This window comes from Theropithecus gelada, chromosome 11 (assembly GCF_003255815.1).
Source record: "Theropithecus gelada isolate Dixy chromosome 11, Tgel_1.0, whole genome shotgun sequence".
NCBI classification, from domain to species: domain Eukaryota; kingdom Metazoa; phylum Chordata; class Mammalia; order Primates; family Cercopithecidae; genus Theropithecus; species Theropithecus gelada.
In genome coordinates this window covers 92,521,292-92,537,667 of record NC_037679.1, presented here as the reverse complement: position 1 = coordinate 92,537,667, position 16,376 = coordinate 92,521,292, and the positions used below count along the sequence as shown (strand labels likewise).

Here is a 16,376-nt window from a genome sequence, read left to right as displayed (position 1 = left end):
GTAATCCCAGCACTTTGGGAGGCCGAGACGGGCGGATCACGAGGTCAGGAGATCGAGACCATCCTGGCGAACACGGTGAAACCCCGTCTCTATTAAGAAATACAAAAAACTAGCCGGGCGAGGTGGCGGGCGCCTGTAGTCCCAGCTACTCGGGAGGCTGAGGCCGGAGAATGGCGTGAACCCGGGAGGCGGAGCTTGCAGTGAGCTGAGATCCGGCCACTGCACTCCAGCCTGGGTGACAGAGTGAGACTCCGTCTCAAAAAAAAAAAAAAAATAGACTCTTCAGGCTGGGCGTGGTGGCTCACACCTGTAATCCCAGCACTTTGGGAGGCTGAGGAGGGCGGATCACTTGAAGTCAGGAGTTCGAGACCAGCTTGGTCAACATGGCAAAATGCTGTCTCTACTAAAAATATAAAAATCAGCTTGGTGTGGTGGCATGCACCTGTAATCTCAGCTATTCAGGAGGTTGAGGTGAGAGAATCACCTGAACCCTGGAGGCGGTGGTTGCAGTAGACCAAGATCATGCCACTGTACTCCAGCCTAGGCAATAGAGCAAGACACTGTCTCCTAAAAAAAAGACTCTTCATAAGAAGCAATTAACACCAAAGTAATAAAATATGATCTTTTATTACTAGTAGAGAAAAAATATAGTAGTAGAAAAAATAGAGTAAATAATAGTGGAAATAATAGTAGAATAATAGAAAAATAGAGTAAATAGAGTAAATAGAAAAAATAGAAAAAATTAGAGTAAATAGAAAAATTAGAGCAAATAGAAAAAATAGATTAGAGTAAATCTATAGAGTAAAAAATAAATTAGAGTAAAAAATAGAGTAAAAAAATAAATTAGAGTAAAAAATAAATTAAATAGAAAAAATAGAGTAGTAGTAGAGAAAAAATAATTGTAAACTTCAAATTCTATGATCCCTTATTTTTCAAGAGTAAGGGCAGGGGCTGGCTACAGTGGTTCATGCCTATAATCCCACCACTTTGGGAACCCAAAGCGGGACAATCGCTGGAGGCCAGAAATTTAAGACCAGCCTGAGCAAACTTGGTGAGACCCCATCTCTACAAAAAACTGAAAAAAATTAGCTGGGCATGGTGGCACGTATCTGTGATCCCACTTACTCGGGAGGCTGAGGCTAGAGGATTGCTTGAGCCCATGAGTTCCAAAGTTACAGTGAGCTATGACCAACCCACTGCACTCCAGTCTAGGAAACAGAGCAAGACTCTCTTTAAAAAAAAAAAAAAGTAAGGATGGGATAAAACAATTTTTACACATTCAAAGACTAAGAGAGTTTACCTCCCACAGATACTCAAAGAGCCATTAAAAAAATGAACTTCAAGGCCGGGCATGGTGGCTCATACCTGTAATCCCAGGACTTTGGAAGGTCAAGGCCAGTGGATCGCTTAAGGTCAGGAGTTTGAGACCGGCCTGGGCAACATAGTGAGGACTATCTATACTAAAAATACAAAAATTAACTGGGTGTGGTAGCAGGTGGGAACCTGTAATCCCAGCTACTTGGGAGGCTGAGGTAGGAGAACTGCTTGAGTTTGGCAGGGGGAGGTTGCAGCAAGCTGAGATCGTGTCACTGCACTCCAGCCTAGGCAACAGAGTGAAACCTCATCTCAAACAAACAAACAAAAAAATTCGGCGTGGTGATGCACACCCATAGTACCAGCTACTCAGGAAGATGAGGCAAGAAGATGGCTTGAACCCAGTAGTTCGACACTGCAGTGTGCCACCATCATGCCACCGCACTCCAGCCAGGGTGAGAGCAAGACCGTGCCTCTGAAACAAACAAAAAGCATGAAAAAGAAACGTGGGGCTGGCATGGTGGCTCACATCTGTAATCCCAGTACTTCCGGAGGCCGAGGCGGGCAGACTGCCTGAGCTCAGGAGTTTGCGACCAGTCTGGGCAACATGAGTGAAACCCCGTCTCTACTAAAATACAAAAAAAAAAAAATTAGCCAGGTGTGGCGATATGCACATATAACCCCAGCTACTCGGGAGGCCAAGGCAGGAGAATTGCTTGAACCCCGGAGGCAGAGGTTGCAGTGAGCCGAGATCGCACCACTGCACTCCGGCCTGGGTGACAGAACAAGACTCCATCTCAAAAAAAAGAAAAAAAAAAAAAGAAATAGAAACACGAATCCTGGCTGGACACAATGGCTCACACTTGTAATCCAGGAAACCAATCCTTGGGAGACCAAGGTGGGAGAATCACTTGACGTTAGGGGTTCAAGACCAGCCTGGGAAATATAGCTAGACCCTGTCTCTACAAAAAATAAAAATAGGCCGGGCGCGGTGGCTCAAGCCTGTAATCCCAGCACTTTGGGAGGCCGAGGCGGGTGGATCACGAGGTCAGGAGATCGAGACCATCCTGGCTAACATGGTGAAACCCTGTCTCTACTAAAAATACAAAAAAAACTAGCCGGGCGTGGTGGCGGGCGCCTGTAGTCCCAGCTACTCGGAGGCTGAGGCAGGAGAATGGCCTGAACCTGGGAGGCGGAGCTTGCAGTGAGCCGAGATCGCGCCACTGCACTCCAGCCTGGGTGACACAGCGCGAGACTCCGTCTCAAAAAAAAAAAAGTAAAAATAAAAATAAAAATAAAAATAAAAAATTTAGCTGGGCGGGGTGGCATGCACCTATAGTTCTAGCTACTCAGGAGTCTGAAGCAGGAGGATCTCCTGAACCCAGGAGTTTGATGTTGCAGTGAGCCATGAGTATGCCACTGGATTCCAGCCTGGGTGACAGAGACATGTCTCAAAAAACTAAAACTAAAACAAACAAACAAAAAAACCCTTGAGTCTAAAGAAATGAGTGGTGCACTAAACTGTGTCACGCCTGGCCTCCAAATTCCTATACTGAAGCTCTGACCTCCAATATTTGGAGACGGAGTCTGTGGGAGGTGATTAGAATTAGATGAAGTCGTGGAGGTGGGGCCCTCATGATGGCTGGGCACACTGAGAAGAAGAGATACCAGAGAGCTTGCTTTTTCTCTCCATCATGTGAGAACACAGGCAGAAGGCAGTTGTCTGAGATCCAGGAAGAGAAATAACCAGAATCCAACAATGCTGAAACTCTATTCTCAGACTTCCAAATTCCAGAACTGTGAGAAAATAAATTTTTTTTTTTTTTTTTTTTTTTTTTTTGAGACGGAGTCTCGCTCTGTCGCCCAGGCTGGAGTGCAGTGGCCGGATCTCAGCTCACTGCAAGCTCCGCCTCCCGGGTTTACGCCATTCTCCGGCCTCAGCCTCCCGAGTAGCTGGGACTACAGGCGCCCGCCACCTCGCCCGGCTAGTTTTTTGTATTTCTTAATAGAGACGGGGTTTCACCGTGTTAGCCAGGATGGTCTCGATCTCCTGACCTCGTGATCCGCCCGTCTCGGCCTCCCAAAGGGCTGGGATTACAGGCTTGAGCCACCGCGCCCGGCCAATAAATTTGTTTTAAATGTCACCCAGTTGATGCTATTTTGTTAGTCTATGGTATCAGTTGGCTTGAGCTGACTAATACAGGTGGAATTACAGAAACAACACATATAGCACAGAAAATAATGACACAGGGTCTTAATTTCAGGAAACGAATGTCTGTGGCACAACTTTTAAAAAATGTTTAAAAGGTGAAATTAAAATGCTATACAACTATAGAGGGTGCATATGTATGTTTAGAGTGTGTATGTTTAGAGACTGATATTCACCAGATAGTTGTACAATGATAATGTCCTTGGGTCTTGTTCCAGAAGCTAACAGACAGCATAAAATTACAAGCCAAAATGAGGATGCTGCTATGTATGAGCCATTTTTCTTATCCCTTTACATGCATAACACATCTAATCCTAACAACATCCCTATAATCTTGGCATGATTATTCACCTTACTTTATAGAGATTTTGGTTCTGGCCATGACAAAGTATTAATAGCCTGTAGTGGACCAACTCTTTGCCTCTTCTTATAAATCCACTATAAAAAGACCAAATATAGGCCGGGCGCGGTGGCTCACGCCTGTAATCCCAGCACTTTGGGAGGCCGAGGCGGGCGGATCACAAGGTCAGGAGATCGAGACCACGGTGAAACCTCGTCTCTACTAAAAATACAAAAAATTAGCCGGGCGCGGTTGTGGGCGCCTGTAGTCCCAGCTACTCGGGAGGCTGAGGCAGGAGAATGGCGTAAACCCAGGAGGCGGAGCTTGCAGTGAGCTGAGATCCGGCCACTGCACTCCAGCCTGGGCGACAGAGCTAGACTCTGTCTCAAAAAAAAAAAAAAAAAAAAAAAAAAGACCAAATATATAAAACACATCTTTGAAGGCAATGGAGAAAACCCAGCTGGCAGGATTTCAGGGGCTCTGATCCGTGAAAAATGAGAAGCACATTAGGACAGGACCAATTTATCCTGCATTTTTTGTCTCCTGAAGGCACTTCCCAAATCTTAACTGTGAAAAAATGGACCTGAGGCAGAAACAGCAATTTCAATGGGCTGAGGAGTTGAAGGTCGGAGTTTGGGGCTGCCAAAGTAGCTGAGACTTAAGGGACAAAATTCTAGCAAGGAAGAATCCACTGAGAAAGAAATCTCCAAAAACCAGAATAATAACCTCCTCACCCCCCCCCCCCGACTAAGTTGCTGACCTATGCTACATACATGCAGGACTAGACTCCCCAAAATCCAATAGCAGAAAAGCTAAAGAGCTGAGCAGAGATCTCAGCAAACATGTATTGTTGAGAGGGATTTTTTTTTTTTTTTTTGAGATGGAGTTTTGCTCTGCCATCCAGGCTGCAGTAATGGTGCAATCTTGGCTCACCGCAACCTCCGCCTCCTGGGTTCAAGCCAGTTTCCTGCCTCAGCCTCCCAAGTAGCAGGGACTACAGGCACGCACCACCATGCCCAGTTAATTTTTGTATTTTCAGTACAGAGCGGATTTTGTTATGTTGGCCAGGCTGGTCTCGAACTCCTGACCTCAGGTGATGCACCTGCTTTGGCCTCCCAAAGTACTGGGATTACAGGCATAAGCCACCACTCCCGGCCTGTTGAGAGAGATTAAAGGTCAAGCCCAACTAAAGTAGAGGAGTGCTGGTAAACACCGAGCTTTCATCTGAGATCCTAGGAAAGCCAAATCTTAAAGGTTAAGAGCAAAATGAAAATAGACTTAATACAGACCAAACCATGACAGGATCAAGATGATCTGCCGGTACTCTAATTTGCACACCTAAAAAACTTAAACCACAATGGAGGAGTACCATTTGGAACCTCCAGTTTTTTCAGTCATAACGTCCAGACTTTGATTAAAAAAAAAAAATTACCAGGTGCGGTAGCTCATGTCTGTAATCCTAGCACTTTGGGAGGCTGAAGCAGGAGGATCACTTGAGCCCAGGAGTTTAAGACCAGCCTGGAAAATATAGTGAGATCTTGTCTCTATTAGGGCAAAAAAAAACAAAACAAAAGGCCAGGCCCAGTGGCTCATGCCTGTAATCCCAGCACTTTGGGAGGCTGAGGCGGGTGGATCACCTGAGCTCAGGAGTTTGAGACCAGCCCGGCCAACCCGGTGAAACCGTCTCTACTAAAAACACAAAAATTAGCTGGGCGTGGTGGCGCACGCTTGTAATCCCAGCTACTCGGGACGCTGAGGTAGGAGAATCGCTTGAACTGGGGAGATGGAGGTTGTGGTGAGCCGAGATGGAGCCATTGCACTCCAGCCTAGGCAACAAGAGTGAAACTCTGTCTCAAAAAAATAAAATAAAATAAAAAATAAAATAAAACAAAACCACAAGGAAATTCTGGGAAGACAGTAGTAGTAACAGCAGAATAGTCTTTGCATAGCCTCAAATTGTCACATAGTAACAGAAAAAATTCCATGGACAACAGTTACAAAAAAACTAGACGAGAAAGAATCTCCACAAACACCAAATTACGGTAAACACAAAATTTAAATGTGCTTCTTGCTCTGTCACCGAGGCTGGAGTGCAGTGGTGTGATCTCAGCTCACTGCAACTTCCATCTCCCAGGTTTAAGCAATTCAATCCTTTTCTTCCTCTCTGAGAAAATCTCAATTTTCTTTGCCTTCCTAGGAGAAAGCACTGTGCCTCAGAGGCAGTAAGCCCCAGATTGGTGCTTCTCATTAAACGTCTACAAAGAATTAATAGTCAGATAATATCAGTATTTTCTCAACTCATAAAATGTGAAGTTATAGATACCATCAAAATAGATAGATACCAAAACCAGGTTAGCAAAGTTTTACAACAGAACTTTCTGGCATTGATAACTGAACAAAGGTATTCCTTTTTTCTTTTTTAGACAGTTTTGCTCTTGTCGTCCAGGCTAGAGTGCAATGGCATGATCTCGGCTCACTGCAACCTCTGCATCCAGGGTTCAAGTGATTCTCCTGCCTCACCCTCCAGAGTAGCTGGGATTACAGGCATATGCCACCATGCCTGGCTAAATTTTGTATTTCTTAGTAGACACAGGGTTTCACCACGTTGGCCAGGCTAGTCTCGAACTCCTGACCTCTGGTGATCCCGCCTCAGCCTTCCAAAGTGCTGGGATTACAGGCATGAGCCACCATGCCTGGCCCCAGGTATTCCCATTTTTAAAATTGACATATACCAGCCTAAGTTTGGGTCTCTCATTTGAAATAATGATACTGATGTTATTTATAACTAGCATGATACTTAAAAAGAACAGTTCTGGTATCAAATTTGAACTGCATCTAATTTAAGTTCTTTTATTCCCCAAATAAGATTTTTTTGTTTTGAGATGGAGTCTCCCACTGTCACCTGGGCTGGAGTGCAGTGGTGCAATCTCAGCTCACTGCAACCCCTGCCTCCTGGGTTCAAGCGATTCTCCTGCCTCAGCCTCCCGAGTAGCTGGGATTACAGGTGCCCACCACCACACCAGCTAGTTTTTTGTATTTTTAGTAGAGATGGCATTTCACCATGTTGGCCAGGCTGGTCTCAAACTCCTGACCTCGTGATTTGCCAGTCTTGGCCTCCCAAAGTGCTGGGATTACAGGTGTGAGCCACCGTGCCCAGCCAGATTTTTAAAAAGTATTTTGGGGGCCGGGCGCGGTGGCTCAAGCCTGTAATCCCAGCACTTTGGGAGGCCGAGATGGGCGGATCACGAGGTCAGGAGATCGAGACCATCCTGGCGAACACAGTGAAACCCCGTCTCTACTAAGAAATACAAAAAATAGCCGGGCGAGATGGCGGGCGCCTGTAGTCCCAGCTACTCGGGAGGCTGAGGCCGGAGAATGGCGTGAACCCGGGAGGCGGAGCCTGCAGTGAGCTGAGATCCGGCCACTGCACTCCAGCCTGGGCTACAGAGCGAGACTCCGTCTCAAAAAAAAAAAAAAAAAAAAAAAAAAAAGTATTTTGAACACTATTTTCAAGCCAAATGTCTTTTTTTTTTGAGACAGAGTCTTGCTTTGTCACCCAAACTGGAGTGCAGTGGCACGATCTCAGCTCACTGAAACCTCCATTTCCCAGGTTCAAGCAAGTCTCCTGCCTCAGCCTCCCTGAGTAGCTGGGACGACACATGCGTGCCACCATGCTGGTTAATTTTTGTATTTTTAGTAGAGAAGTGGTTTCGCCATGTTGGCCAGGCTGATCTTGAACTCTTGACTTCAGGTGATCTGCCTGCCTCGGCCTCCCAAAGTCCTGGGATAACACGCGTGAGTCACCGCACCTGGCCTCAAGCCAAATTTCTTATCTTTCCTTTGGCCACAACTGGCTTCCTTCAATTTTACACTGGAAATCAAAGGGAGATGTGGGTCATTTTACAGCTAATTTAGTTGAAATGTCAGGCTTGTAATTAAGCAGATTACTAGTAACGGTTTAAAAAAGTCCTCATGAGTGGCACACCAGTGGCCCCAACTTGTGAGAAGAAAAGAAGTCTGATGATGGAATTTCTCCTCTTGACTAAATGCAAGTCTCTGTATCAGGTCATGTAACTCTCTGACACTCAGTCTCTTCATCTGGGCTTCCGATCATACTGCCTATGTTTAAATCTTGGTTTCACCATTTAGTCAATCAGTGGCTCCACATAAATTGTTCAATCTCCTGGGCCAATCTCCTCATTTGTAAAATGAGAATGCAGTTGTTTTAAAATTACTTGCGGCTAGGTAGACAGGCATGTACCCAAGTCCCAGCTTGACTGTGGAAGCTGAGGCAAGAGGATCCTTTGAGCCCAGGAGTTCAAGGCTGCAAGCGAGTTATGAGAGCACCACTGCTGGCAGTGGCAGAGGGAGAACCTACCTCCAAAAAAATTCATTAATTAAAAAAAATAAAAACTTTTGGCCGGCGCGGTGGCTCACACCTATAATCCCAGCACTTTGGGAGGCCGAGGCAGGCGGATCAAGAGATCAGGAAATCGAGACCATCCTGGCTAACATGGTGAAACCCCCCTGTCTCTACTAAACACACACACACACACACACAAAATTAGCCGGGTGTGGTGGCAGGTGCCTGTAGTCTCAGCTACTTGGGAGGCTGAGGCAGGAGAATGGCATGAACCCGGGAGACGGAGCTTGCAGTGAGCCAAGATTGCGCCACTGCACTCCAGCCTGGGCGACAGAGCGAGACTTCGTCTCAATAAATAAATAAATAAATAAATAAATAAAAATAAAAAAAAACTTTTTAAAAACTAAATCAGTTGAATTACATAAAGTTTTAGCATAGTGCCTGACATATACTAAGTGTTACATTATGTTATTTTTTTAACTGCTACCTGAGAAACAGAAAAATGGCAAGATCTATTCTTACATTATAAGGCTATGTTGAAAAATAAGAGAAGCCACTTTGTATATGGTAAATGCCATCAAAATAGGAGCACTGTAATCACAAGTACATAGGAAATGCAGTGTTTATTAATAAAATACAGTTCAAGGGGAAAAAAAAATCTTTATTTTCCCATTCCAAGTTACTTTTTTTTTTTTTTGAGACGAAGTTTTGCTCTTGTTGCCCAGGCTGAAGTGCAATGGTGCAATCTCAGTTCACTGCAACTTCCGCCTCTAGGGTTCAAGCAATTCTCCTGTCTCAGCCTCCCAAGTAGCTGGGATTACAGGCATGTTGCCACTATGCCCAGCTAATTTTGTATTTTTAGTAGAGATGGCATTTCACCATCTTATGCTGGTCTTGAACTCCTGACCTCAGGTGATCCACCCCCCCGCCCCCGACACTCACCAAAGTGGTGAGATTACAGGCAAAAGCCACCGTGCCTGGCCTCTTTTCTTATTTATAGTTGTATTTTCAATGCCTAGCACAGTTGTTGAATGAGTGGCTCCAAAAACTTCTTCCTCTGTCAAAGACTGGAGCTGTTATTCATCATGGCTATAAAACCAGAGTCAGGAAACATGGCCTAGGCAACAATTAGGATTTCCTTCAGTTATCAAGTATTGCCCATTACAGATAATATGGAAAACAAGGAAGTCAAGAAGAAAAGAGAGGCCGGGCGCGGTGGCTCAAGCCTGTAATCCCAGCACTTTGGGAGGCCGAGACGGGCGGATCACGAGGTCAGGAGATCGAGACCATCCTGGCGAACACGGTGAAACCCCGTCTCTACTAAAAAATACAAAAAAACTAGCCGGGCGAGGTGGCGGGTGCCTGTAGTCCCAGCTACTCCGGAGGCTGAGGCAGGAGAATGGCGGGAACCCGGGAGGCGGAGCTTGCAGTGAGCTGAGATCCGGCCACAGCACTCCAGCCTGGGTGACAGAGCAAGACTCCGTCTCAAAAAAAAAAAAAAAAAAAAAGAAAAGAGAATCACTCATGGTTCTCTCACCCAATTTTCTGGTTTTCAAAATCTCACCTTCACTGCCTCGTGACCAGAATGCTTAAGTCTGTCTTCTACAAATCATTTTCTTCTCCTTGTTCTATTCAGGTTGCTTCTCCATTTTTCCTTATGTATACGCTCCTAAACTACTACTGCATGATCCTGGGGCTCTGTAGTGCCCCTGGCTTTCCAGAATACTTTCTGTAAATATGTCTGCCACTTCTGCAACAGATTTGGGGGTTATTAAAGACTTTCAAATTTAATGAGTTAATCCCTTTGACTTTCCAGCAAAAAGTGGGCAAAGCAGGCCAGGCATGGTGGCTCACACCTGTAATCCCAAAACTTTGGGAGGCCGAGGTGGGTGAATTATTTGAGGTCAGGAGTTCGAGACCAGCCTGGCCAACATGGTGAAACCCCGTCTTTACTAAAAATACAAAAACCAGTCAGGCGTGGTTGCAGGTGCCTGTAGTCCCAGCTACTCAGGAGGCTGAGGCAGGAGAATTGCTTGAACCCAGGATGCAGAGGTTGCAGTGAGCCTAGACTGTGTCACTGCACTCCAGCCTGGGTGACAGAGAGACTCTGTCTCAAAAAAGAAAGAAAAGAAAAAGTGGGCAAAGCAGAGCTAGTCACAGGTGGGAAGATGACATGCCCATGTCATACCAGGCCTCCACAATACCTCTTCCTAGCATGTTTTTAAAAATGCCTATAAACGATTGTTTTTCATTCAAATACCACTTGCTCATCCTAACCATTCTTTGGATATCCATCCTAAGTCTGTACTAATATAATCAATATTAAATCAATACAGAAAAAGTTTACTGTCAGATCCCCATATCCAGATGCGAAAGCTGTGGATACGGAGACCTGACTGTACTACAGCATTTTATATAACAAGAATTGGTTATGCATCATCGGGAATACATCAAAAGAAACTCTCACATGGATTTTTGTTTCAAAGAACTCAGAGCCCCATCAATCAGAGAATAAAGTTACTAGAGCAATAAAGAGACTATAGGGGAAGGGCAGGTAGCCAGGGAAGGTTGAGCAAGAATAGCCATATCAAGCCAAAGTGAGAGCTGTGTCAGATTTGGGCTTATCCTTTAAAAGCACAGCAGACCCCAACTCTACTAAAAAAATACAAAAATTAGCTGGGTGTGATGGCACATGCCTGTAATCCCAATTACTCTGGAAACTGAGGCACAAGAATTGCTTGAACCCAGAAGGCAGAGGTTGCAGTGAGCTGATATTGTGCCACTGCACTCCAGCCTGTGCGACAGGAGGAGACTCTGTCTCAAAAAAAAAAAAAAAAAGAAAAGAAAAGAAAAAAGAGAAAGAAAGAAAACAAAAGGCACAGCAGCTTTCACTTAGGGTTCCTGGGTCCAGAGACATCAGGTAAAAAGTCTGAAAACCTTGCTGAGAGATCACACAGAAAGCCCTGACACTACATGCGGAGGGAAAGAGCCAGCTGAGACCAGTCTTCCAGCCGTCTTTGACAAGGCATGTGAACGAAGAAGCCATTATGGAAGCGGATGCTCCAGCACTGGCCACCTCTAAGGATAGCATGTGGACCAGAGAAAAATGGCCCAGGTCAGCACTTCCCAATTCTCCTGACTCATAAAACTGTCAACAAACAAAATTACTCTATGAAGCCAGTGAGTATTCAGGTGGTTTGTTATGCATCAACAGATAACTGAAACAGAGCTCAGATTTTATTTTCTAGCCAACGGGAAGCAACGCAATGACAGCTGTGCTTTAGAAAAATCAACCTGGCTGCAATGCGTAAGATGGCCTGCAGGAGACAACTGGTGCCAGGAAACCCAGGAAACAAGAGCCAACAGTACCTAGGGGGAGGAAAACAGTATCTACAGGGAGGAAAACAATACAAGACACTGATTGCAGAGTTAGAGTCAATGGGATCTGTGTATGTCATTGGCCATCAGGGCAAGAAGAAGGAATCAAAGTTGACCTAGATGCTGAGATCAGGTGACCATAGGATGGTGATGCTATTAAGGAAGAACAAAGCAGATGATGAGTTCAGGGAAAGAAAATGAAAATTGTGTTAACTTTAATAAGTGGACAAAATAACTACAGTAAAATAACATCCATGATTATGGATATAAATATGCAAACAATTAGTCTAGAGTTTAAAAATTCTAAGAATCCTACTATCAGTGCATTTTTACAATAGGAAAGGTTTTAAATCAAAAATTAAACTCAATATCTTCAGTGGGCGGGCTAAACAGTTTAACATAAAACATCAAGATTTTCTTCATCCTCATGGGTGGAGGGTAAAATCAATGTTTTCAATGATCTTTTTAGAACTAAATCTTCTGTGACCAAAGGACATGCTTCTGCTTCTAGCCCAAGTACTGCCTTGCAGGCTCCAACCACAAATCTCACCGTGGTGGAACCAAAATCCTTACCATGGCCTACAAAACGCTACCATCACCTGACCTTGCTGACATAGCGGGCCTTACCTTTTCCCCCCGCATTCACCACTCGGTAGTAGCAATGGTTCAGTTCCACGATTTGCTTCTTCCTTCCACTGCAGGCTCTTCCCCAGCTGGACTACTCTTCTTCACTGTCTCTTGGACCAAATTAACTCTATTCGGTTCTTTGCTTTCTCCTCAGAGAAAAACTGTTCCTGACTATCCCCTAGATGTTCCTCCCTAGTTCAATCACACAACGTACCTCATTTCTTCAAAGTACTTACAACAATAATTTCATACACTTATTTAGGAAACTGTGTAATTTCGGTCGCCTCTGCTAAAACTTAAGTTCCAAGAAGGCAGAATCAAAGTGTTACTTGATCTCAAAGCCCCAGGACGTAGCACACTGGATGGCACATAGTAGATGCTCTTCAATAGTAGATGTACTTTCAGAATAAATAGCACTCACTAATTATAGCAGGATAATTACTGGCACGAACTCTGGGTCCAAACTGAGTTCAAGTTCCAAGCTGACCCTTACAAGTTTTGAGACTATTTTTCAGCACCTCAGTTTCTTTTTTAAAGTTTATTACTATTTTTGAGACAGAGTCTCGCTCTGTCAGCCAGGCTGGAGCGCAATAGCACGATCTCGGATCACTGCAATCTCTGCCTCCCGGGTTCATGAGATTCTCCTGCCTCAGCCTCCCGAGTAGCTGAGATTACAAGCATGCGTCACCACGTCTGGCTAACTTTTGTATTTTTAGTAGAGACAGGGTTTCATCATGTTGGCCAGGCTGGTCTCGAACTCCTGACCTCAGGTGATCTGCTGGCCTCAGCCCCCTAAAGTGCTGGGATTACAGGCATAAGCCACACCATGCCCGGCTACGTTATTATCTTGGACAATAATGCAGCTATAATGATGACATCAGGTATGAGAATGAATTATGTCTCTAAAGATCTAAAATATAGGAAAGCCTATAATTCTTTAAACACATTAAATAGTAGCTCGTAGTAGAGTTAGTGACAGAAGGACAGCTAGCAAACACCAGCTCTCTCAACTACTCTATTCATTAACTTTTAGTCTGTCTCACTCATACCTAACCCTTCTTTAAGATTTCTCCACAAGGGATTCAGGGGTTCTCTTCTATTAGCTGCTGCTTCTCTAATCAGGGTAAAAATCTAAAGCCTCCAACGAGGTTTGCCAGGGGGTACAAAATCTGGCCTAGACTCTCCAGGCATTTCCTGAAACCCACCACTACTCCCCATACCCCAGGCGCAATAAATTATGAAACACAAAATCAAGGCAAAGCCAGGCCATTTATTAGCCTTCTTCCTCAAAGCAAACAGACTAAATTGAGATGTTTCATAAAATCTTCCCGTTCCTCTCTCCCTTCTCAGCGTGTAAAGAATGTTCTGCAAGAGCACGGTGGCTCAAGCCTGTAATTCTTGCGCTTTGGGAGACCGAAGGTCACTTAAACCCAGGAGTTGGGCAGCAGAGCCAGACTCCGTCTCTTAAAAAAAACAAAAAAAAAAAAAAAAAAAAAAAGGCCGGGCGCGGTGGCTCAAGCCTGTAATCCCAGCACTTTGGGAGGCCGAGACGGACGGATCACGAGGTCAGGAGATCGAGACCATCGTGGCTAACACGGTGAAACCCTGTCTCTACTAAAAAATACAAAAAGCTAGCCAGGCGAGGTGGCGGGCGCCTGTAGTCTCAGCTACTCGGGAGGCTGAGGCAGGAGAATGGCGTGAACCCGGGAGGCGGAGCTTGCAGTGAGCTGAGATCCGGCCACTGCACTCCAGCCTGGGCGACAGAGCGAGACTCCGTCTCAAAAGAAAAAAAAAAAAAAAACTTAGACGGCCGTGGTGGCGCACGCCTGTAATCCTAGCTACTCGGGACGCTGAGGCAGGAGAATCACTTGAACCTGGGAGGTGGAGGTTGCAGTGGGCAGAGATCACACCACGGCACTTTAGCCTGAACAGAGCCAGACTCCGTCTCCCAAAAAAAAAAAAAAAAAGCTCAATCAATGGGCTGGGGGGGGTGGGGCAGAGAGGAACTGAAGGGACATATTACATTTAAACGCCACCGTTTCCGAGGGACGCGGATGTGCTCTGGTCCCCCACCTGCATCCCATTCAGTAAACAAAGGTGATACATATTAGTGTGCCTAACTATTGCCCACCAAAACATACAGCAGCACAAACCCATTTTTCTAAGACCTTGTGCCTGACTATTGCAGGAAGCTGGAGGATTAAAAACAGCTGGAGAATAGATGAGCTGATGTTTGGCTCCTAACCTCTAAAACAATGCCAACCCAGCCCCTTCCAGGAGTAACAGCTTGAAAACAATACACCAAACTTAGTTTTTAGCATTCCTGGCAATTCCATTATTAATTCATGGGTCTTCTTCATAAGGGAAGAAACCCCATTTTTGAGGTGAGGCACAGGCCCACGAGCGCAAAATGGCCTGGCCAAGCTGGAGCCAGGTGTGTGTGAGGGCCACTGTGAGGCCCTCTGCCCTGCTCACCCTCTACATCACAGTGCTTCTTCTGTAGGTGAACGTATGGGTTTTCAGCCAGGGCGCTTCTTACTGAAGGGCCCAAGGGCCCCGGGAGAACACAGCTGACACGTTTTTTGAAAAGACTATGTAGCACTTTGGGAGGCCGAAGAAGGGATCACCTGAGGTCAGAAGTTCGAGACCAGCCTGGCCAACATGGTGAAACCCTGTCTCTACTACAAATACAAAAATTAGCCAGGTGTGGTGGCACATGCCTGGAATCCCAGCTGAAGCAATCCCTGTGAGGCTGAGGCAGAATTCCTTGACGCAGGGAGGCGGAGGTTGCAGTGAGCAGAGATCGCGTCACTGCACTCCAGCCTGGGCAACAGAGCAAGACTTCGTCTCAAAAAAAAAAAAAAAAAAAAAAAGAACAGAAAAAAGAACGTTCTTTTTGCACGATCGAAGTACCGGGGACAACTGCTAGCCAGGCCCTCAGGGACGCACAGAGCCCAGGCAGATTTGTCAGAAATTTCTGTAACCCGCACGCCGCGCACGCTCCAGGGTTGGTTGCAAGTGGCCCAAAGTCTTGGATCCCTGGTCCCGTTACACCGGGAGCCGGGCCACCTCGACGCGGGGACAGCGGCCTCGCTCCCTGCCCAGCGCCCGGGCACCCGAGCCGGGCCAGCCCCCAGCGCCCCGCAGAAGGGTTTGACGCACTTGCGGCGCCCTCGCGAGTGCCCGGTGACAGTCGCCAACTTTCGCGGAACACCACCCGCTCCAGATGTGAGGGGAGAGGTGGAAAAACGCCGCCCGCCTGGGCTGGGGTTCACAGGGACCGGCCGCCTCCCGCCGCTTCTCCAGGCCGCGCTCGGGTGCACGGACCCCGCCTCCGCGGCGACCTCGGGCCCAGGGGAGGGAAGCGCGGTCTCCCGGGCTATCGCCCTCGCGCAGCTGACCCAAAGGGCCGGCCCGCGAAACTTCGCGAAGAGGCGGGAGGGGGTCGCCCAGTCGCTCAGCGCCTTTGTCGCTCCCGCCTCGCCTCCGCACGGGGCTCGAGACGCCCAGCCCAGTCCTTTGGCCCGATCCCGCCCGGGCCTCGGCCCGCGCCCCTCAGCTCGGCGGCCCTCACGGCCCGCGCCCCCGCCCCCACCCCCGGAGCTCCACGGAGGCGTCCCGCAGAGAGGCCGCCTCGCCTCACAGACCCGCCCAGGAGCTCAAGCGCGCCCCGCGACCGACACTCACTCGCCACTCAACTCGCCGGCTAGCCAGGCGTGTTCGGCGGCCTTCGGTACCGCGCCGCTTACTCTTCAGAAGCCACAGCTGCGAGCTCCGTCGCTGCTGCTGAGGCAGCCGCTACACTCCTTCCGGTCCTGCCGCGGCGTCACCTCGCGCCTGCGCACAGCGCCCCCTCCCGACTAAGGACAGGAAGAACCATAGAGGCACTCCGGGTGCTGTGGAGGAGGGACCCGGGGGCTCACCATAGAGAGGGCCGCCTAGCCGCGCCTGCATCCGGGCTCTCCGCCTGCGGAGACTTGACTCCCCCACGAGGCGGAAGGATGAAAGGAACGGAGACCCCCATCCCGGACCCCACAGGAGCCGCCATCTCCCCAGAGCTTAAGAGGGTATGGGGTAGGTGGTTGTGGACGTTTACTCGATATCTACTTATTTGCCCTAATTCTTTTGGCAAGCCATTCATTCAT

At 47.2% G+C, this 16,376-nt stretch overlaps 1 protein-coding gene across 2 annotated transcripts in view; it reads right to left on the bottom strand.

Moving 5' to 3' along the window:
- Positions 1–16,129, bottom strand: part of RNF216 (ring finger protein 216) — a 164,623-nt gene extending 148,494 nt beyond the window's left edge. Inside the window, exon 1 of one of the 2 annotated variants that reach the window (XM_025401926.1) lies at positions 15,919–16,129. The gene's annotated coding sequence lies outside the window, so the exon portion shown is untranslated. The remainder of the gene's footprint in view (positions 1–15,918) is intronic. The other variant, XM_025401927.1, reaches the window with a different exon arrangement.
- Positions 16,130–16,376: the final 247 nt, after the last annotated feature.